At 43.8% G+C, this 25,000-nt stretch overlaps 1 pseudogene; it reads right to left on the bottom strand.

The window, feature by feature from the left end:
* Positions 1–25,000, bottom strand: part of LOC121843913 — a 79,984-nt pseudogene that overhangs the window by 5,316 nt on the left and 49,668 nt on the right.

Below are 25,000 nucleotides of genomic sequence, written 5' to 3'. Positions count from 1 at the left end.
TTGTTGATAATGAGGGTCGAGGTGTATATAGTGGTGGTTGTTGATAATGAGGGTAGAGGTGTATGTAGTGGTGGTTGTTGATAATGAGGGTAGAGGTGTATATAGTGGTGGTTGTTGATAATGAAGGTAGAGGTGTATATAGTGTATATAGTGGTGGTTGTTGATAATGAGGGTAGAGGTGTATGTAGTGGTGGTTGTTGATAATGAGGGTAGAGGTGTATATAGTGTATATAGTGGTGGTTGTTGATAATGAGGGTAGAGGTGTTTATAGTGGTGATTGTTGATAATGAGGGTAGAGGTGTAGAGAGTGTATATAGTGGTGGTTGTTGATAATGAGGGTAGAGGTGTATATAGTGGTGGTTGTAGATAATGAGAGTAGAGGTGTATATAGAGGTGGTTGTTGATAATGAGGGTAGAGGTGTATATAGTGGTGGTTGTTGATAATGAGGGTAGAGATGTATATAGTGTATATAGTGGTGGTTGTTGATGATGAGGGTAGAGGTGTATATATTGTATATAGTGGTGGTTGTTGATAATGAGGGTAGAGGTGTATATAGTGTATATAGTGGTGGTTGTTGATAATGAGGGTAGAGGTGTATATAGTGGTGGTTGCTGATAATGAGGGTAGAGGTGTATATAGTGGTGGTTGTTGATAATGAGGGTAGAGGTGTATAGAGTGGTGGTTGTTGATAATGAGGGTAGAGGTGTATATAGTGTATATAGTGGTGGTTGTTGATAATGAGGCTAGAGGTGTATATAGTGGTGGTTGTTGATAAAGGGTAGAGGTGTATATAGTGTATATAGTGATGGTTGTTGATAATGATAATGATATAGTGTAGAGGTGTATATAGTGTATATATAGTGGTGGTTGTTGATAATGAGGGTAGAGGTGTATAGAGTGGTGGTTGTTGATAATGAGGGTAGAGGTGTATAGATATAGTGGTGGTTGTTGATAATGAGGGTAGAGGTGTATATAGTGGTGGTTGTTGATAATGAGGGTAGAGGTGTATATCGTGGTGGTTGTAGATAATGAGGGTAGAGGTGTATATAGTGGTGGTTGTTGATAATGAGGGTAGAGGTGTATATAGTGTATATAGTGGTGGTTGTTGATGATGAGGATAGAGGTGTAGAGAGTGTATATAGAGGTGGTTGTTGATAATGAGGGTAGAGGTGTATATAGTGGTGGTTGTTGATAATGAGGGTAGAGATGTATATAGTGTATATAGTGGTGGTTGTTGATGATGAGGGTAGAGGTGTATATAGTGGTGGTTGTTGATAATGAGGGTAGAGGTGTATAGAGTGTATGTTACCTGGTTGTTGCTGATAATGAGGGTAGAGGTGTATATAGTGGTGGTTGTTGATAATGAGGGTAGAGGTGTATATAGTGGTGGTTGCTGATAATGAGGGTAGAGGTGTATATAGTGGTGGTTGCTGATAATGAGGGTAGAGGTGTATATAGTGGTTGTTACCTGGTTGTTGCTGATAATGAGGGTAGAGGTGTATAGAGTGTATGTTACCTGGTTGTTGATAATGAGGGTAGAGGTGTATAGAGTGAATGTTACCTGGTTGTTGATAATGAGGGTAGAGGTGTATATAGTGGTGGTTGCTGATAATGAGGGTAGAGGTGTATAGAGTGAATGTTACCTGGTGGTTGCTGATAATGAGGGTAGAGGTGTATAGAGTGTATGTTACCTGGTTGTTGCTGATAATGAGGGTAGAGGTGTATAGAGTGAATGTTACCTGGTTGTTGCTGATAATGAGGGTAGAGGTGTATAGAGTGAATGTTACCTGGTTGTTGCTGATAATGAGGGTAGAGGTGTATAGAGTGTATATAGTGGTGGTTGTTGATAATGAGGGTAGAGGTGTATAGAGTGTATGTTACCTGGTTGTTGCTGATAATGAGGGTAGAGGTGTATATAGTGGTGGTTGCTGATAATGAGGGTAGAGGTGTATAGAGTGTATGTTACCTGGTGGTTGCTGATAATGAGGGCGGCATCAGCCACGTTGAGGTTAACAGCTTTCCACTCCTCTCTACTGGAAGAACCAATCAGACTGTCTATGGCCCCGTTCAATATGTCCATACCTAGGGTCACAGGGCAGGGGTCAGGGGTCAGAGGTCAGGATCACTCACTAACTACCACAGAGTGCGTCTGTCTGTCTGTTGTCTGTTGTCTGTTGTCTGTGTTTGTGTGTGTGTGTGTGTGTGTGTGTGTGTGTGTGTCTCACCTATAGGTCTGTCTACTGGCTTCATACCCAGATACAGCAGCCGGAACCTCTGGACCAACTCTGTCTTTGGAGTGGGGAACTCTGCTGAACACACACACACACACACATATATATACACACACACACACACACATACACATATACACACACGCAGACAGACAGACACAGACAGACACAAATACTTATTTTCCACCATAATTTGCAAATAAATTCATCTGGATTTTTTTCTCTCTCATTTTGTCTGTCATAGTTGAAGTGTACCTATGATGAAAATTACAGGCCTCTCATCTTTTTAAGTGGGAGAACTTGCACAATTGGTGGCTGACTAAATACTTTTTTGCCCCACTGTATATACAATAATCAAATTAAGTATAAGATACAGTATGTGATACAGTATATGTGATACAGTATATGTGATGCAGTATATGTGATGCAGTATATGTGATACAGTATATGTGATACAGTATACAGTATATGTGATACAGTATATGTGACACAGTATACAGTATATGTGATACAGTATACAGTATATGTGATACAGAATACAGTATATGTGATACAGTATACAGTATATGTGATACAGTACACAGTATATGTGATACAGTATATGTGATACAGTACACAGTATATGTGATACAGTATACAGTATATGTGATACAGTACACAGTATATGTGATACAGTATATGTGATACAGTATACAGTATATGTGATACAGTATATGTGATACAGTATACAGTATATGTGATACAGTATATGTGATACAGTATACAGTATATGTGATACAGTATACAGTATATGTGATACAGTACACAGTATATGTGATACAGTATATGTGATACAGTATACAGTATATGTGATACAGTATATGTGATACAGTATACAGTATATGTGATACAGTATACAGTATATGTGATACAGTATATGTGATACAGTATATGTGATACAGTATATGTGATACAGTATAGTATATGTGATACAGTATATGTGATACAGTATATGTGATACAGTATACAGTATATGTGATACAGTATAGGTGATACAGTATATGTGATACAGTATATGTGATACAGTATATGTGATACAGTATATGTGATACAGTATATGTGATACAGTATATGTGATACAGTATATGTGATACAGTATACAGTATATGTGATACAGTATATGTGATACAGTATACAGTATATGTGATACAGTATACAGTATATGTGATACAGAATACAGTATATGTGATACAGTATACAGTATATGTGATACAGTATGTGATACAGTATATGTGATACAGAATACAGTATATGTGATACAGTATATGTGATAGTATATGTGATACAGTAATACAGTATATGTGATACAGAATATAGTATATGTGATACAGTATATTGATGTATACAGTATATGTGATACAGTATACAGTATATGTGATACAGTATATGTGATACAGTATATGTGATACAGTATACAGTATATGTGATACAGTATACAGTATATGTGATACAGTATATGTGATACAGTATACAGTATATGTGATACAGTATGTGATACAGTATACAGTATATGTGATACAGTATACAGTATATGTGATACAGTATACAGTATATGTGATACAGAATACAGTATATGTGATACAGTATACAGTATATGTGATACAGTATACAGTATATGTGATACAGTATATGTGATACAGAATACAGTATATGTGATACAGTATACATTATATGTGATACAGTATATGTGATACAGTATACAGTATATGTGATACAGTATACACTATATGTGATACAGAATACAGTATATGTGATACAGTATACAGTATATGTGATACAGAATACAGTATATGTGATACAGTATACAGTATATGTGATACAGTATATGTGATACAGTATATGTGATGCAGTATACAGTATATGTGATACAGTATATGTGATACAGTATATGTGATACACTATACAGTATATGTGATACAGTATATGTGATACAGAATACAGTATATGTGATGCAGTATACAGTATATGTGATACAGTATATGTGATACAGTATATGTGATACAGTATACAGTATATGTGATACAGTATATGTGATACACTATACAGTATATGTGATACAGTATATGTGATACAGTATACAGTATATGTGATACAGTATATGTGATACAGTATATGTGATACAGTATACAGTATATGTGATACAGTATATGTGATACACTATACAGTATATGTGATACAGTATATGTGATACAGTATATGTGATGCAGTATATGTGATGCAGTATATGTGATACAGTATATGTGATACAGTATATATATGTGATACAGTATATGTGATACAGTATACAGTATATGTGATACAGTATATGTGATACAGTATATGTATATGTGATACAGTATATGTGATACAGTATATGTGATACAGTATATGTGACAGTATATGTGATGCAGTATATGTGATACAGTATATGTGATACAGTATACAGTGATACAGTATATGTGATACAGTATATGTGATACAGTATACAGTATATGTGATACAGTATATGTGATACAGTATATGTGATACAGTATATGTGATGCAGTATATGTGATGCAGTATATGTGATACAGTATACAGTGTGATACACTGTGATACAGTATATGTGATACAGTATACAGTATATGTGATACAGTATATGTGATACAGTATACAGTATATGTGATACAGTATATGTGATACAGTATATGTGATACAGTATACAGTATATGTGATACAGTATACAGTATATGTGATACAGTATATGTGATACAGTATATGTGATACAGTATACAGTATATGTGATACAGTATATGTGATACAGTATACAGTATATGTGATACAGTATACAGTATATGTGATACAGTATATGTGATACAGTATATGTGATACAGTATACAGTATATGTGATACAGTATACAGTATATGTGATACAGTATATGTGATACAGTATATGTGATACAGTATATACAGTATATGTGATACAGTATATATATGTGATACAGTATATGTGATACAGTGTACAGTATGTGTGATACAGTATATGTGATACAGTATACAGTATATGTGATACAGTATGTGATACAGTATATGTGATACAGTATATGTGATACAGTGTATATGTGATACAGTATATGTGATACAGTATACAGTATATGTGATACAGTATATATGTGATACAGTATATATGTGATACAGTATACAGTATATGTGATACAGTATATGTGATACAGTATACAGTATATGTGATACAGTATATGTGATACAGTATACAGTATATGTGATACAGTATACAGTATATGTGATACAGTATATGTGATACAGTATATGTGATACAGTATACAGTATATGTGATACAGTATATGTGATACAGTATACAGTATATGTGATACAGTATATGTGATACAGTATACAGTATATGTGATACAGTATACAGTATATGTGATACAGAATACAGTATATGTGATACAGTATACAGTATATGTGATACAGTATGTGATACAGTATATGTGATACAGTATATGTGATACAGTATACAGTATATGTGATACAGTATACAGTATATGTGATACAGTATACAGTATATGTGATACAGTATATGTGATACAGTATACAGTATATGTGATACAGTATACAGTATATGTGATACAGTATACAGTATATGTGATACAGTATACAGTATATGTGATACAGTATATGTGATACAGTATACAGTATATGTGATACAGTATACAGTATATGTGATACAGAATATGTGATACAGTATACAGTATATGTGATACAGTATGTGATACAGTATATGTGATACAGTATATGTGATACAGTATATGTGATACAGTATACAGTATATGTGATACAGTATATGTGATACAGTATACAGTATATGTGATACAGTATACAGTATATGTGATACAGTATACAGTATATGTGATACAGTATATGTGATACAGTATACAGTATATGTGATACAGTATATGTGATACAGTATACAGTATATGTGATACAGAATACAGTATATGTGATACAGTATACAGTATATGTGATACAGTATATACAGTATATGTGTTACAGTATATGTGATACAGTATATGTGATACAGTATATGTGATACAGTATACAGTATATGTGATACAGTATACAGTATATGTGATACAGAATACAGTATATGTGATACAGTATACAGTATATGTGATACAGTATATGTGATACAGTATATGTGTTACAGTATATGTGATACAGTATATGTATATGTATACAGTATATGTGATACAGTATATGTGATACAGTATACAGTATATGTGATACAGTATACAGTATATGTGATACAGTATATGTGATACAGTATACAGTATATGTGATACAGTATACAGTATATGTGATACAGAATACAGTATGTGATACAGTATACAGTATATGTGATACAGTATGTGATACAGTATACAGTATATGTGATACAGAATACAGTATATGTGATACAGTATACAGTATATGTGATACAGATATACAGTATATGTGTTACAGTATATGTGATACAGTATATGTGATACAGTATACAGTATATGTGATACAGTTTATGATACAGAATACAGTATGTGATACAGTATACAGTATATGTGATACAGTATATGTGATACAGTATACAGTATATGTGATACAGTATACAGTATATGTGATAAAGAATACAGTATATGTGATACAGTATACAGTATATGTGATACAGTATGTGATACAGTATATGTGATACAGTATATGTGATACAGTATATGTGATACAGTATATGTGATACAGTATACAGTATATGTGATACAGTATATGTGATACAGTATATGTGATACAGTATATGTGATACAGTATACAGTATATGTGATACAGTATACAGTATATGTGATACAGTATACAGTATATGTGATACAGGATATGTGATACAGTATACAGTATATGTGATACAGTATACAGTATATGTGATACAGAATACAGTATATGTGATACAGTATACAGTATATGTGATACAGAATACAGTATATGTGATACAGTATATGTGATGCAGTATATGTGATGCAGTATATGTGATGCAGTATATGTGATACAGTATATGTGATACAGAATACAGTATATGTGATACAGTATACAGTATATGTGATACAGTATATGTGATACAGTATATGTGATGCAGTATACAGTATATGTGATACAGTATATGTGATACAGTATACAGTATATGTGATACAGTATACAGTATATGTGATACATATATGTGATACAGTATATGTGATACAGTATATGAGTATATGTGATACAGTATACAGTATATGTGATACATTATACAGTATATGATGATACATGTATACAGTATATGTGATACAGTATATGTGATACAGTATACAGTATGTGTGATACAGTATATGTGATACAGTATATGTGATACAGTATATGTGATACAGTATACAGTATATGTGATACAGTATACAGTATATGTGGTATACAGTATATGTGATACAGTATACAGTATATGTGATACAGTATATGTGATACAGTATATGTGATACAGTATACAGTATATGTGATACACTATATGTGATACAGTATACAGTATATGTGATACAGTATATGTGATACAGTATATGTGATACAGTATACAGTATATGTGATACAGTATATGTGGTATACAGTATATGTGGTACAGTATATGTGATACATTATACAGTATATGTGGTACAGTATATGTGATACAGTATGTGATACACTATACAGTATATGTGATACAATATACAGTATAAGTGGTACAGTATATGTGATACAGTATACAGTATATGTGGTACAGTATATGTGATACAGTATATGTGATACAGTATACAGTATATGTGATACAGTATATGTGATACGTGATACAGTGATACAGTATATGTGATACAGTATATGTGATACAGTATATGTGATACAGTATACAGTGTGATACAGTATACAGTATATGTGATACAGTATATGTGATACAGTATACAGTATATGTGATACAGTATATACATATATGTGATACAGTATACAGTATATGTGATACAGTATATATGTGATACACTATACAGTATATGTGATACAGTATATGTGATACAGTATATGGTACAGTATATGTGATACAATATACAGTATATGTGGTACAGTATATGTGATACAGTATACAGTATATGTGATACAGTATACAGTATATGTGATACAGTATATATATGTGATACAGTATATGTGATACAGTATATGTGATACACTATACAGTATATGTGATACAGTATACAGTATATGTGGTACAGTATATGTGATACAGTATATGTGATACAGTATACAGTATATGTGATACAGTATAAAGCAGAGTCGAGTAGTTACAGTAGAGTACAGTAGAGTAGAGTAGATTACAGTAGAGCAGAGTAGAGTAGATTACAGTAGAGCAGAGTAGAGTAGAGTAGATTACAGTAGAGCAGAGTAGAGTAGAGTAGATTACAGTAGAGCAGAGTAGAGTAGAGTAGATTACAGTAGAGCAAAGTAGATTACAGTAGAATAGATTATAGTAGAGTAGAGTAGAGTAGATTACAGTAGAGTAGAGTACCTTGTAGTGGGAGGTCTAGTCCTGACTGCATTCTGTCGTGTAGAGACACGCCCCCTGACAACGCCCCTGATAACGCTTTAGCATGCTTACGCTCCGACATGATCTACAAATGAGAGGAGAGGAGAGGAGGGGAGACGAGAGGAGGGGAGAGGAGAAGAGAGGAGCAGAGAGGAGGGGAGAAGAGAGGAGGAGAGAAGGAGTAAATTAGTTAGAATAACCCAAGAGACAATTTCTCTCTTGAAAGAGTGTCAAGCTGTCTCGCCAAATCACCTGGGGAGTGACACTCCCCTCCCCTCTAAGTCTACTCTGCTCTGCACACACAGCTAACCAGGTCAGCCTCTCTCTTCTCCCTCTAACTCTCTAGCTCTCTCTCTCTCCATCTCTCCGTCTCTCCCTCTAGCTCTCTCTCCTCTCCCATCTCTCCGTCTCTCCCATCTCTCTCTCTCTCTCTCTCTCTCTCCGTCTCCCTCTCTAAAATATATTCTTCTCTGCAACACACCAATAAATGATGGATAAACTTAGGTTTTGCCACTCTCTGCATTGCTCTCTCCCTCTTTCTCTCTCTCCCTCTCTCATCCCCCTCTCCTTCCCTCTCTCTCTCTCCATCCCCCTCTCGCTCTGACACTAGACAGGGACCAGAACACTAGACAGGACACTAGACAGGGACTAGGACACTAGACAGGGACTAGGACACTAGACAGGAACTAGGACACTAGACAGGGACTAGGACACTAGACAGGAACTAAGACACTAGACAGGACTAGGACACTAGACAGGGACTAGGACACTAGACAGGGACTAGGACACTAGACAGGAACTAGGACACTAGACAGGACTAGGACACTAGACAGGGACTTGGGCACTAGACTGGGACTAGGACACTAGACAGGAACTTGGACACTAGACAGGGACTAAGACACTAGACAGGAACTAGGACACTAGACAGAGACTAAGACACTAGACAGGAACTAGGACACTAGACAGAGACTAGGACACTAGACAGGGACTAGGACACTAGACAGGACTAGGGCACTAGACAGGACCAGGACACTAGACAGGGACTAGGACACTAGACAGGGACCAGGACACTAGACAGGGACTAGGACACTAGACAGGGACCAGGACACTAGACGGAACTAGGACACTAGATAGGGACTAGGACACTAGACGGGGACAGGGACACTAGACAGGAACTAGGACATTAGACAGGACTAGGACACTAGACAGGGACCAGGACACTAGACAGGAACTAGGACACTAGACAGGGACTAGGACACTAGACAGGACTAGGACACTAGACAGGGACCAGGACACTAGACAGGACTAGGACACTAGACAGGGACGAGGACACTAGACAGAGACTAGGACACTGGACAGGGACGAGGACACTAGACAGGGACACTGGACAGGGACTAGGACACTAGACAGGGACTACCCGGAACATAATTACAAATCATTTGTAGACTGCAAATTGACCGCAAGAAGTGTAGGGTATAGGATATAGGGTGTAGGGTATAGGTTTTAGAGTGTAGGGTATAGGGTATAGGGTATAGGTTGTAGAGTGTGTCCTAGGCTGTAGGCTATAGGTTTTATAGTGTATGGTATAGGGTATAGAGTGTAGGGTATAGCGTGTAGGGTATAGCATGTAGGGTATAGGCTATAGGTTGTAGGGTATAGGGTGTAGGGTACAGGCTATAGGTTGTAGGGTATAAACTGTAGGGTGTAGGTTTAGGGTATAGGGTGTAGGCTATAGGTTGAAGGGTATAGAGTGTAGGCTATAGGTTGTAGGGTATAGGGTTTAGGGTATAGGATATAGGTTATAGGTTGTAGGGTAGAGTGTAGGCTATAGGTTGTAGGGTATAGGGTTTAGGGCATATGAGATAGGTTATAGGTTGTAGGATAGAGTGCAGGCTATAGGCTGTAGGGTATAGGGTATAGGATATAGGATATAGGTTGTAGGGTATAGGATATAGGCTAGGTTGTAGGGTGTAGGCAACAGGGTGTAGGGTACAGGGTGTAGGGCAGAGGGTGTAGGGTATAGGGTACAGGTTATAGGGTATAGGTTGTAGGGTATAGAGTGTAGGCTATAGGTTGTAGGGTATAGAGTGTAGGCTATAGGTTGTAGAGGTATAGAGTGTAGGCTATAGGTCAGTAGGGTATAGAGTGTAGGCTATAGGTTGTAGGGTATAGAGTGTTGGGCATAGGTTTAGGGTATAGAGTGTAGGCTATAGGTTGTAGGGTATAGAGTGTTGGGTATAGGTTTAGGGTATAGGGTGTAGGCTATAGGTTGAAGGGTTTAGGGTTTAGGGTATAGGATATAGGTTATAGGTTGTACGGTATAGAGTGTAGGCTATAGGTTGTAGGGCATAGGGTTTAGGATATAGGTTGAAGGGTATAGGGTTTAGGCACAGTATAGGATATAGGTTATAGGTTGTAGGGCATAGGGTGTTGGCTATAGGTTGTAGGGTACTGGGTGTAGGGTAGGGTGTAGGGTGAGGGTAGGGCAGAGTGTGTATGGTAAAGGGGAGTAGGGCACAGGGTAAAGGGTGGGATATAGGCTATAGGATATAGGGTGCAGGGCAGAATGTGTATGGTAAAGGGAGTAGGGCACAGGGTAAATTATATATGGTATAGGGCATAGGGTACAGGGTAAATTATATATGGTATAGGGTACAGGGTATAGGGCAAACTTATATATAGGGTATAGGGTATATATGGTATAGGGTATAGGATATAGGGTAAATATATATGGTATAGGGTGTAGGGCACAGGGTAAATTATATATGGTACAGGGTACAGGGTAAATTATATATGGTATAGGGTACAGGGTATAGAGTACAGGGTAAATTATATATGGTATAGGGTACAGGGTATAGGGTACAGGGTGTAGGGTGTATTGTATATGGTATAGGGTGTAGGGTACAGTGTGTAGGGTATCGGGCACAGGGTGAGGGCATAGGGCACAGGGTGTAGGGTACAGGGCACATGGTGTAGAGTATAGGGTACAAGGAGTAGGGCATAGGGCACAAGGAGTAGGGTATAGGGTACAAAGGAGTAGGGTATAGGGTACAAGTGTAGGGCATATAGGCTAGAGGGCATGGGGTGTAGGGCATACAGGGTGTAGGGCACAGGGTGCAGGGCATAGGGCACAGGGTATAGGGTACAGGGTGTAGGGTAGAGGTGTGTAGGGTATAGGGTACAAGGTGTAGGGTGCAGTGTGTAGGGCACAGGGTGTAGGGTATAGGGTAAAGGGTGTAGGGTACTGTGTTTAGGGTATATGGTTTATGGTATAGGGTACAGGGTGTAGGGTATAGGGTACAGGGTATAGGGTCAAGGGTATAAGGTGTAGGGTACAGTGTGTAGGGTACAGGGTGTAGGGTACAGGGTGTAGGGTATAGGGTGTAGGATATAGGGTACAGGGTGTAGGATATAGGGTACAGGGTGTAGGGCACAGGGTAAGGGGTATAGGGTATGGGTACAGGGTGTAGGGTACACGGTGTAGGGTATAGTGTACAGGAGTAGGGGCATAGGGTACAGGGAGTAGGGTATAGGGTACAGGAGTAGGGCATAGGGGTAGGGTGGGTAGTGTACAGTGTTGAGTATATTGTATATGGTATAGGATGTAGGGTACAGTGTGTAGGGTTCACGGTGTAGGGTATAGGGTACAGGATGTAGGGTACACGGTGTAGGGTATACGGTATAGGGTACAGGGTGTAGAGTATAGGGCATAAGCTATAGGGAGTAGGGTACAGGGAGTAGGGTATAGGGTACAGGGTGTAGGGTACACGGTGTAGGGCACAGGAGTAGGGCATAGGGTACAGAGTGTAGGGTATAGGAAGTAGGGTACAGGGAGTAGGGCATAGGAGTAGGGTATATGGTATAGGGCACAGAGTGTAGGGTATAGGGCACAGAGTGTAAGGTATAGGGCACAGATGTAGGGTATAGGGAGTAGAGTATAGGTTGCAAGGTATAGGGCACAGGGAGTAGAGTACAGGAGTAGGGCACAGGAGTATGGTATAGGGTATAGGGCACAGAGTGTAGGGTATAGGGAGTAGGGTACAGGAGTAGGGTATAGGGCATAGGGTACATAGTGTAGGGCACAGGGTGTAGGGTATAGGGTTCAGGGTGTATAGTATAGGATACAGGAGTAGGGTAGAGGGTATAGGGTATAGGGCACAGGGTGTATAGTATAGGGCACAGGAGTAGGGTACAGGGTACAGGGCATAGGAGTAGGGCACAGGGTATAGGGTATAGGGCACAGAGTGTAGGGTACAGGGTGTAGGGTATAGGGTTCAGGGTGTATAGTATAGGGTACAGGGTATAGGGGCACAGGGAGTAGGGTGTAGGTTACTCACCCTAGAGCAGATGAGGTGGAGGCTGGTAGCGATGGCTTTAGCTGGCGTGTTGGGTATAGGGTACAGAGTGTAGGGTACAGATTGTAGGGTATAGGGTGGGAGTAGCGTATAGGTGCAGATATGGTACAGGGAGTAGGGAGGGAGTAGGGTATAGGGTGTAGAGTATAGGGTATATGGTACAGGAGGGGTAGGGAGTAGAGAGTAGGGTATAGGGTGTAGAGTATAGGGTATATGGTACAGGGAGTAGGGTTCAGGGTGCATAGTATAGGCTTTAGGGCATAGGGTGTAGGGCACAGGAGGGTAGGGCACAGGAGTAGGGTGTGTAGGTTACTCACCCTAGAGCAGATGAGGTGGAGGCTGGTAGCGATGGCTTTAGCTGGCGTGTTGGGTACAGGGAGTAGGGTTCAGGGTGTATAGTATAGGCACAGGGAGTAGGGTACAGGGTATAGGGTACAGGAGTAGGGTAGGTTACTCACCCTAGAGCAGATGAGGTGGAGGCTGGTAGCGATGGCTTTAGCTGGAGTGTCACAACGGAACACATGACACTTCAGAATCCTGGTGTCCTTATCCTCGCTACGTACGCAAAGTCCCTGGGGAGGAGAGGAGAGGGTTAACAGAGCAGGAGAGGGTTAACAGAGGAGGAGAGGGTTAACAGAGGAGGAGAGGAGAGGGTTAACAGAGGAGGAGAGGAGAGGGTTAACAGAGGAGGAGAGGGTTAACAGAGGAGGAGAGGGTTAACAGAGGAACAGGAGGAGAGGAGAGGGTTAACAGAGGAGGAGAGGGTTAACAGAGGAGGAGAGGAGGGTTAACAGAGGAGGAGAGGATTAACAGAGGAGGAGAGGAGATTAACAGAGGAGGAGGAGAGGGTTAACAGAGGAGGAGAGGGAGGAGGGTTAACAGAGGAGGAGAGGGTTAACAGAGGAGGAGAGGGTTAACAGAGGAAGAGAGGGTTAACAGAGGAGGAGAGGGTTAACAGAGGAGGAGAGGAGAGGGTTAACAGAGGAGGAGAGGAGAGGGTTAACAGAGGAGGAGAGGAGGGGGTTAAGGAGAAGAGAGGAGGAGAGGAGAGGGTTAACAGAGGAGGAGAGGAGAGGGTTAACAGAGGAGGAGAGGGTTAACAGAGGAGGAGAGGAGAGGGAGAGGGTTAACAGAGGAGGAGAGGAAGGGGTTAACAGAGGAGGAGAGAGTTAACAGAGGAGGGGTTAACAGAGGAGAGGGTTAACAGAGGAGGAGAGGAGAGGGTTAACAGAGGAGGAGAGGAGGGTTAACAGAGGAGGAGAGGAGTTAACAGAGGAGGAGAGGAGAGGGTTAACAGAGGAGGAGAGGAGAGGGTTAACAGAGGAGGAGAGGGAGGGTTAACAGAGGAGGAGGAGAGGGTTAACAGAGAAGGAGAGGAGAGGGTTAACAGAGGAGGAGAGGAGAGGGTTAACAGGAGAAGGAGAGGAGAGGGTTAACAGAGGAGGAGAGGAGAGGGTTAACAGAGGAGGAGAGGGTTAACAGAGGAGTTAACAGAGGAGGAGAGGAGAGGGTTAACAGAGGAGTAGAGGGTTAACAGAGGAGGAGAGGAGAGGGTTAACAGAGGAGGAGAGGGTTAACAGAGGAGGAGAGGAGAGGGTTAACAGAGGAGGAGGAGAGGAGAGGGGTTAAGAGAGGAGGAGAGAGGAGAGGGTTAACAGAGGAGGAGAGGAGAGGGTTAACAGAGGAGGAGAGGAGAGGGTTAACAGAGGAGGAGAGGGTTAACAGAAGGAGAGGAGAGGGAGAGAGGAGGAGGAGAGGTTAACAGAGGAGATAGAGGAGAGGAGAGGAGGAGAGGACAGAGGGGAGAGAACAAGAACATGTTTACCTTCTCTGAGTCCAGGAGAGGGAAGCAAGGGAGGAGAGGAGGAGTTAGGGAGGGTTAAAGAGAGGTGGGGGAGAGGAGGAGAGGAGAAGAGGAGAGGAGGAGAGAGAGAGAGGGAGGAGAGGAGGAGAAGAGGAGAGGAGAGGAGGAGGAGGAGAGGAGGAGTTAGTTAAAGAGAGGTGGGGGAGAGGAGGAGAGGAGGAGAGGAGAGGAGAGGAGAGGAGAGGAGAGGAGGGAGGAGAGGAGGAGAGGAGAGGAGGAGGAGAGGAGAGAGGTGGGGGAGAGGAGGAGAGGAGGGAGAGGAGAAGAGGAGAGGAGGAGAGGAGAGGAGGAGAGGAGGAGAAGAGACGAGGAGAGGAGGTGGAAGAGAGGAGGAGAGGAGAGGAGTAGGAGGAGAGGAATAGAGGAGAGGAGGAGAGACGAGAGGAGACGAGGAGAGGGAGATAGAGGAGACGAGGAGAGGATTAGAGGAGTAAAGGAATAGAGGAGACGAGGAGAGGAGGAGGAGGAGGAGAGGAAAGGACAAAATCTCAGCAAGACCTCCTGATAGGGAACAAGGATTACATCTACTAACACAAGATCTCCTGCTGAGGAGGAACAAGGATTACATCTACTACCACACAAGACCTCCTGCTAGGAGGAACAAGGATTACATCTACTACCACACAACACCTCCTGCTGAGGAACAAGGATTACATCTACTACCACACAAGACCTCCTGCTGAGGAGGAACAAGGATTACATCTACTACCACACAACACCTCCTGCTTAGGAACAAGGATTACATCTACTACCACACAAGACCTCCTGTTGAGGAACAAGGATTACATCTACTACCACACAAGACCTCCTGCTGAGGAACAAGGATTACATCTACTACCACACAAACCTCCTGATAGGAGGAACAAGGATTACATCTACTACCACACAAGACCTCCTGCTGAGGAGGAACAAGGATTACATCTACTACCACACAAGACCTCCTGCTGAGGAGGAACAAGGATTACATCTACTACCACACAAGACCTCCTGCTGAGGAACAAGGATTACATCTACTACCACACAAGACCTCCTGCTGAGGAACAAGGATTACATCTACTACCACACAATACCTCCTGCTGAGGAACAAGGATTACATCTACTACCACACAAGACCTCCTGCTGAGGAACAAGGATTACATCTACTACCACACAAAACCTCCTGATAGGAGGAACAAGGATTACATCTACTACCACACAAGACCTCCTGCTGAGGAACAAGGATTACATCTACTACCACACAACACCTCCTGCTGAGGAGGAACAAGGATTACATCTACTACCACACAACACCTCCTGCTGAGGAACAAGGATTACATCTACTACCACACAAGACCTCCTGCTGAGGAACAAGGATTACATCTACTACCACACAAGACCTCCTGCTGAGGAACAAGGATTACATCTACTACCACACAAGACCTCCTGCTGAGGAACAAGGATTACATCTACTACCACACAACACCTCCTGCTGAGGAACAAGGATTACATCTACTACCACACAACACCTCCTGCTGAGGAGGAACAAGGATTCCAACATGTTATATACAGTACATTCATTCTCTTTTTTACTTATTTCACATTTTGTTAGGTTATAGCCTTGTTCTAAATTTGATTAAATTGTTTTAAAACCCTCATCAACCTACACACAATAAAAACCCACAATACCCCATAATGACAAAGCAACATGTCTTTCAAATGTATTTAAAAAACTGAAATATCACATTTTCATGAGTATTCAGACCCTTTACTCAGTACTTTGTTGAAGCACCTTTGCGATTACAGCCTCCAGTCTTCTTGGGTATGACGCTACAAGCTTGGCACACCTGTATTCGGGGAGTTTCTCCCATTCTTCTCTGCAGATCCTCTCAAGCTCTGTCAGGTTGGATGAGGAGTGTCGCTGCACAGCTATTTTCAGGTCTCTCCAGAGATGTTCGATCGGGTTCAAGCCCGGGCTCTGGCTGAGCTACTCAAGGGCATTCAGAGACTTGTCCCAAAGCCACTCCTGCGTTGTCTTAGCTGTGTGCTTAGGATCGTTGTACTGTTGGAAGGGGAACCTTCACCCCAGTCTGAGGTCCTGAGTGCTCTGGAACAGGTTTTCATCAAGGATCTCTCTGTAATTTGCTCTGTTCATCTTTCCCTTGATCCTGACTAGTCTCCCAGTCCTCGTCGCTGAAAAACATCCCCACAGCCCAATGCTGCCACCACCATGCTTCACCGTAGGGATGGTGCCAGGTTTCCTCCAAACGTGATGCTGCCACCACCATGCTTCACCGTAGGGATGGTGCCAGGTTTCCTCCAAACGTGATGCTGCCACCACCATGCTTCACCGTAGGGATGGTGCCAGGTTTCTCCAAACGTGATGCTGCCACCACCATGCTTCACCGTAAGGATGGTGCCAGGTTTCCTCCAGACGTGATGCTGCCACCACCATGCTTCACCGTAGGGATGGTGCCAGGTTTCCTCCAAACGTGATGCTGCCACCACCATGCTTCACCGTAAGGATGGTGCCAGGTTTCCTCCAGACGTGATGCTGCCACCACCATGCTTCACCGTAAGGATGGTGCCAGGTTTCCTCCAGACGTGACGCTTGGCATTCAGGCCCAAAGAGTTCAATCTGGTTTCATCAGACCAGAGAATCTTGTTTCTCATGGTCTGAGAGTTCTTTAGGTGCCTTTTGGCAAACTCCAAGCAGGCTGTCGTGCCTTTTACTGAGGAGTGGCCCGTCTGGCCACTCTACCATAAAGGCCTGTAGAGATGGTTGTCCTTCTGGAATGTTCTCCCTGACCAAGGCTGTCGTGCCTTTTAAACCAGTAATTTGACCCCCTGTCGACGCCTCACGCCACAGGGAACCACTGATGTAGATGACAGTAATTTGACCCCCTGTCGACGCCTCACGCCACAGGGAACCACTGATGTAGATGACAGTAATTTGACCCCCTGTCGACGCCTCACGCCACAGGGAACCACATGCCAGTAATTTGACCCCCTGTCGACGCCTCACGCCACAGGGAACCACTGATGTAGATGACAGTAATTTGACCCCCTGTCGACGCCTCACGCCACAGGGAACCACTGATGTAGATGACAGTAATTTGACCCCCTGTCGACGCCTCACGCCACAGGGAACCACTGATGTAGATGACAGTAATTTGACCCCCTGTCGACGCCTCACGCCACAGGGAACCACTGATGTAGATGACAGTAATTTGACTCCCTGTCGACCCCACGCCACAGGAACCACTGATGTAGATGACAGTAATTTGACCCCTGCGACTCACGCCACAGGGAACCACTGATGTAGATGACAGTAATTTGACCCCCTGTCGACGCCTCACGCCACAGGGAACCACTGATGTAGATGACAGTAATTTGACCCCTGTCGACGCCTCACGCCACAGGGAACCACTGATGTAGATGACAGTAATTTGACTCCCTGTCGACGCCTCACGCCACAGGGAACCACTGATGTAGATGACAGTAATTTGACCCCCTGTCGACGCCTCACGCCACAGGGAACCACTGATGTAGATGCCAGTAATTTGACCCCCTGTCGACGCCTCACGCCATGATGTGATGCCAGTAATTTGACCCCCTGTCGACGCCTCACGCCACAGGGAACCACTGATGTAGATGCCAGTAATTTGACCCCCTGTCGACGCCTCACGCCACAGGGAACCACTGATGTAGATGACAGTAATTTGACCCCCTGTCGACGCCTCACGCCACAGGGAACCACTGATGTAGATGCCAGTAATTTGACCCCCTGTCGACGCCTCACGCCACAGGGAACCACTGATGTAGATGACAGTAATTTGATATAATTGGTCGCTTGATTAAAGAAATGCATTTTTGTAACATTTGAAATGTTGTATTTCATCTTTATGTAAAACTGTTAATGTCTTTTTGTTCAGTTTCATTTGTTTTGTTTTTGTTTGAGTTTCCTCACGCCACAGGGAACCACTGATGTAGATGACAGTAATTTGATATAATATAACACAAGTTTCCTCTTGGACTTGGCGCTCCGGCACCGCTTGCCGTGCGGTAGCAGAGAGAACAGTCTATGACTAGGGTGGCTGGAGTCCTTGACCATGTTTAGGGCCTTCCTCTGACACCGCCTGGTATAGAGGTCCTGGATGGCAGGAAGCTTGGCCCCAGTGATGTACTGGGCCGTTCGCACTACCCTCTGTAGCGCCTTGCGGTCGGAGGCCGAGCAGTTGCAGATGGTGCAGCTGTAGAACCTTTTGAGGATCTGGGGACCCATGCCAAATCTTTTCAGTCTCCTGAGGGGGAAAAGGTTTTGTCGTGCCCTCTTCACAACTGTTTTGGTGTGTTTGGACCATGATAGTTTGTTGGTGATGTGGACACCAAGGAACTTGAAACTCTCAACCCGCTCCACTACAACCCCGTCGATGAGAATGGGGGCCTGTTCGGTCCTCTTTTAGTCCTATAGTCCATGATCAGCTCCTGTGTCTTGATCACGTTGAGGGAGAGGTTGTTGTTCTGGTACCACCAGGTCTCTGACCTCCTCCCTGTAGGCCATCTCATCGTTGTCGGTGATCAGACCACTGTTGTGTTGTCAGCAAATTTAATGATGGTGTTGGAGTCGTGCAGTCATGAATGAACAGGGAGTACAGAAGGGGACTGAGCACGTACCCCTGAGGGGCCCCCGGGTTGAGGGGGCGGCCCGTCAGGAAGTCCAGGATCCAGTTGCAGAGGGAGCTGTTTAGTCCCAGGGTTACTTGGGTAATCTTTCATCAATCAATCACTCCTCTTCTCCTCTTTCCTGTCATCCCCCTCTCCCAATCAATCACTCTGACCTTTCACTGTGTGTGTGTGTGTGTGTGTGTGAGTGTGTGTGTGTGTGTGGGGGGTTGTCATGGTGACTCACCTGACATTGTCACGGCCGACCCCCAGACACGAATGCTTGCTATTGGCTGAGAATGAAGCACGTTGCCAAGACAACGGTCCGTAGGATCAACCAGGTTCAACATGTTGTTCACCAGAACCAGATACATGTCCTGACCCTGCACACACACACACACACACACACACACACACACACACACACACACACACACACACACACACACACACACACACATGAATCACTGAATCCTGATATTGGTCTGAATGGCCGTAGATTAAAGTACCAGTCTAAAGTTTGGACACACCTACTTATTCAAGGGTTTTTCTATATGTTTTACTATATTGCAGAATAATTGTGAAGACATCAACACTCTGAAATAGCACATCTCTCCCTCTCTTATCCTCTCTTTTCTCCTCCTCTAACTTCCTTCCATCCTTATCTCCTCCTCTAACTTCCTTCCATCCTTATCTCCTCCTCTTTCTTCCTTCCATCCTTATCTCCTCCTCTTTCTTCCTTATCTCCTCCTCTTTCTTCCCTCCATCCTTATCTCCTCCTCTTTCTTCCCTCCATCCTTATCTCCTCCTCTTTCTTCCTTCCATCCTTATCTCCTCCTCTTTCTTCCTTATCTCCTCCTCTTTCTTCCTTCCATCCTTATCTCCTCCTCTTTCTTCCTTATCTCCTCCTCTTTCTTCCTTATCGCCTCATCTTTCTTCCTTCCATCCTTATCTCCTCCTCTTTCTTCCTTATCCCCTCCTCTTTCTTCCTTATCTCCTCCTCTTTCTTCCTTCCATCCTTATCTCCTCCTCTTTCTTCCTTATCGCCTCATCTTTCTTCCTTCCATCCTTATCTCCTCCTCTTTCTTCCTTCCATCCTTATCTCCTCCTCTTTCTTCCTTATCTCCTCCTCTTTCTTCCTTATCTCCTCCTCTTTCTTCCTTATCGCCTCATCTTTCTTCCTTCCATCCTTATCTCCTCCTCTTTCTTCCTTCCATCCTTATCTCCTCCTCTTTCTTCCTTATCTCCTCATCTTTCTTCCTTCCATCCTTATCTCCTCCTCTTTCTTCCTTATCTCCTCCTCTTTCTTCCTTCCATCCTTATCTCCTCCTCTTTCTTCCTTATCTCCTCCTCTTTCTTCCTTCCATCCTTATCTCCTCCTCTTTCTTCCCTCCATCCTTATCTCCTCCTCTTTCTTCCTTCCATCCTTATCTCCTCCTTTCTCCATTATCTCCTCCTTTCTTCCTTCCATCCTTATCTCCTCCTCTTTCTTCCTTATCTCCTCCTCTTTCTTCCTTCCATCCTTATCTCCTCCTCTTTCTTCCTTCCATCCTTATCTCCTCCTCTTTCTTCCTTATCTCCTCCTCTTTCTTCCTTCCATCCTTATCTCCTCCTCTTTCTTCCTTATCTCCTCCTCTTTCTTCCTTATCTCCTCCTCTTTCTTCCTTATCTCCTCCTCTTTCTTCCTTATCTCCTCCTCTTTCCTCCTTATCTCCTCTTTCTTCCGCCATCCTTATCTCCTCCTCTTTCTTCCCTCCATCCTTATCTCCTGCTCTCTCTCTCTCACCTCTCCCCAGATGCCGACCGTGTCTCTGATGTTGCTCTTGCAGTAGGATAGCTGTCGGATACAGTTGTTAACGGCAACGCTACTCTTCCCTGGCGACAGGTCCTCTTCTGCCATCTCTACCCAACCCAGAGACTGCACCGCAAAACACTACACACACACACACACACAGACAGACAGACGCAGGTTACACATACCATACAATCTAATAATTGTGTGTGTAAGGTGGAAGGGTGGAGGGATGGACGGGTGGAGGGATGGAGGGATGGAGGGATGGAAGGGTGGAGGGATGGAGGGATGGAGGGATGGAGGGATGGAGGGATGGAAGGGTGGAGGGATGGAGGGATGGAGGGGTGGAGGGATAGAGGGATGAAGGGGTGGAGGGATGGAGGGATGGAGGGATGGAGGGGTGGAGGGATGGAGGGATGAAAGGGTGGAGGGGTGGAGGGTGGAGGGATGGAGGGGTGGAGGGATGGAGGGATGGAAGGGTGGGGGGATGGAGGGATGGAGGGTTGGAGGGATGGAGGGATGGAGGGGTGGAGGTATGGAGGGATAGAGGGATGAAGGGGTGGAGGGATGGAGGGATGGAGGGGTGGAGGGATGGAGGGATGGAGGGATGAAAGGGTGGAGGGGTGGAGGGATGAGGGATGAGGGATGGAAGGGTGGGGGATGGAGGGGTGGAGGGATGGAGGGATGAGGGATGGAAGGGTGGGGGATGGAGGGATGGAGGGGTGGAGGGATGGAGGGATGGAGGGATGAGGGATGGAAGGGTGGGGGGATGGAGGGGTGGAAGGGTGGGGGATGGAGGAATGGAGGGGTGGAGGGATGAGGTATGGAGGGGTGGAGGGATGGAGGGGTGGTGGAGGGATGGAGGGATGGAGGGATGAGGTATGGAGGGGTGGAGGGATGGAGGGGTGGTGGAAGGATGGAAGGATGGAGGGATGGAGGGATGAGGTATGGAAGGATGGAAGGATGGAAGGGGAGGGTGGTGGAGGGATGGTTCTAATGGAAGAGATAGACAGACTGAACCCTACATAGCCTTTGACTGAACCCCGAGAGAGGAGGGAGAGAAGGAGGGGGAGAGGGAGAGGGAGGGAAAGCTCATTTTCAGCAGTCTATTCATCAACTATTAATTTGACCTCAACACAGACTGACAAGAGAGAGAGAGAGAGAGAGAGAGAGAGAGAGAGAGAGAGAGCAGAGAGAGAGAGAGAGAGAGAGAGAGAGAGAGAGAGAGAGAGAAAGAGAGAGAGAAATCAAATTGAGAATTCTGCAAAAATATCCTCCGTGTACAACGTAAAATACCAAATAATGCAGAGCAGAATTAGGCTGATACCCACTAATTATCAAAATCCAGAAAAGAGCCGTTAAATTCTAAATTCTACAACCACCTAAAAGGAAGCGATTTCACAACCTTCCACACATTGTTACAACACTGTACATAGACAGTAATATATTTTAAATGTCTATTTTCTTGTGAAACTTCTGTGAGTGTAATGTTTACTGTTAATTTGTTAAAAGAGAGAGAGAGACCTATAGATCATAGCAGCAGTGCAGTTCTCAGTCTGTCCACAGAGGGGCAGTGTTGTACAGCTCTCAGACAGCCCACACTGACAACCCTCTCTCTCTCTCTCTCCACACACAGCATCACAACAACACACACAGACAGAGGACACACGTGGTGGGCCTCTCACCTTGGCCTCAGGGTCTCTGTTAGACTCCTCCTCTTCCAGTGGGAGAGGGATCCTGGGGGAGGGATGGGGGGAGGGATGGGGGATGGGGGTGGGAGACAGAAGAATAAGAACCTGTGACTGTCTGGCTCGCAGTTTCCTCCTGCCTTTGGGTACGCAACAATATCACCTTTTATAGAGGTCTGTCTGTCTGTGTCTGTGTGTGTGTTACCGTAGCGATGCATATCTGAGCGTAGCTCCTCAAACTCCTTCAAGCTGGGGTCAGGGTTCACCGTGGCCGCCTGCAGGTCCTGGTGCACAGATATGACATCATGCTCACTCATTACATCATCAGACAGAGACAGACAGCCAGCCAACTAGCCAGACAGACAGATAGACAGATAGAACCCTGAACCCAGACAGATAGAACCCTGAACTCAGACAGATAGAACCCTGATCTCAGACAGATAGAACCCTGAACCCAGACAGATAGAACCCTGAAGACAGACAGATAGAACCCTGAACCCAGACAGATAGAACCCTGAACTCAGACAGATAGAACCCTGAACCCAGACAGATAGAACCCTGAACCCAGACAGATAGAACCCTGAACCCAGACAGATAGAACCCTGAACCCAGACAGATAGAACCCTGAACTCAGACAGATAGAACCCTGAACCCAGACAGATAGAACCCTGAACCCAGACAGAGTCTAGAGGAGAGATACTTACCTTCCAAACCTCACTATCAATCTTTCCCCCACTCACAGCTCCAACATCACCCCACAGCTGCTTCTACACACACACACACACACACACACACACACACACACACACACACACATGCAAACACACACACACACACACACGCACACACACACACACACACACACAGTGGTGGGGGTGAGGGATGAGAAAAGAGAGAGAAAGGACAAGTCTGTTAAGTCTACTGGTTCTGAGTTTAGTAGTGGGGGGTTATTGGTCACACCTAGACAAGGTCTACTGGTTCTGAGTTTAGTAGTGGGGGTTATTGGTCACACCTAGACAAGGTCTACTGGTTCTGGGTTTAGTAGTGGGGGTTATTGGTCACACCTAGACAAGGTCTACTGGTTCTGGGTTTAGTAGTGGGGGTTATTGGTCACACCTAGACAAGGTCTACTGGTTCTGGGTTTAGTAGTGGGGGTTATTGGTCACACCTAGACAAGGTCTACTGGTTCTGGGTTTAGTAGTGGGGGGGTTATTGGTCACACCTAGACAAGGTCTACTGGTTCTGGGTTTAGTAGTGGGGTCATTGGTCACTACACACCTAGACAAGGTCTACTGGTTCTGGGTTTAGTAGTGGGGGGTTATTGGTCACACCTAGACAAGGTCTACTGGTTCTGGGTTTAGTAGTGGGGGTTATTGGTCACACCTAGACAAGGTCTACTGGTTCTGGGTTTAGTAGTGGGGGTTATTGGTCACACCTAGACAAGGTCTACTGGTTCTGGGTTTAGTAGTGGGGGGTTATTGGTCACACCTAGACAAGGTCTACTGGTTCTGGGTTTAGTAGTGGGGGTTATTGGTCACACCTAGACAAGGTCTACTGGTTCTGGGTTTAGTAGTGGGGGTCATTGGTCACTACACACCTAGACAAGGTCTACTGGTTCTGGGTTTAGTAGTGGGGGTTATTGGTCACACCTAGACAAGGTCTACTGGTTCTGGGTTTAGTAGTGGGGGTCATTGGTCACTACACACCTAGACAAGGTCTACTGGTTCTGGGTGTAGTAGTGGGGGGTTATTGGTCACACCTAGACAAGGTCTACTGGTTCTGGGTTTAGTAGTGGGGGTTATTGGTCACTACACACCTAGA

The sequence above is a fragment of the Oncorhynchus tshawytscha genome, unplaced genomic scaffold (genome assembly GCF_018296145.1).
Source record: "Oncorhynchus tshawytscha isolate Ot180627B unplaced genomic scaffold, Otsh_v2.0 Un_contig_15924_pilon_pilon, whole genome shotgun sequence".
Lineage (NCBI taxonomy): Eukaryota > Metazoa > Chordata > Actinopteri > Salmoniformes > Salmonidae > Oncorhynchus > Oncorhynchus tshawytscha.
The sequence above is the reverse complement of the archived record's forward strand: the minus strand, read 5'-3'. Positions and strand labels throughout refer to the sequence as shown.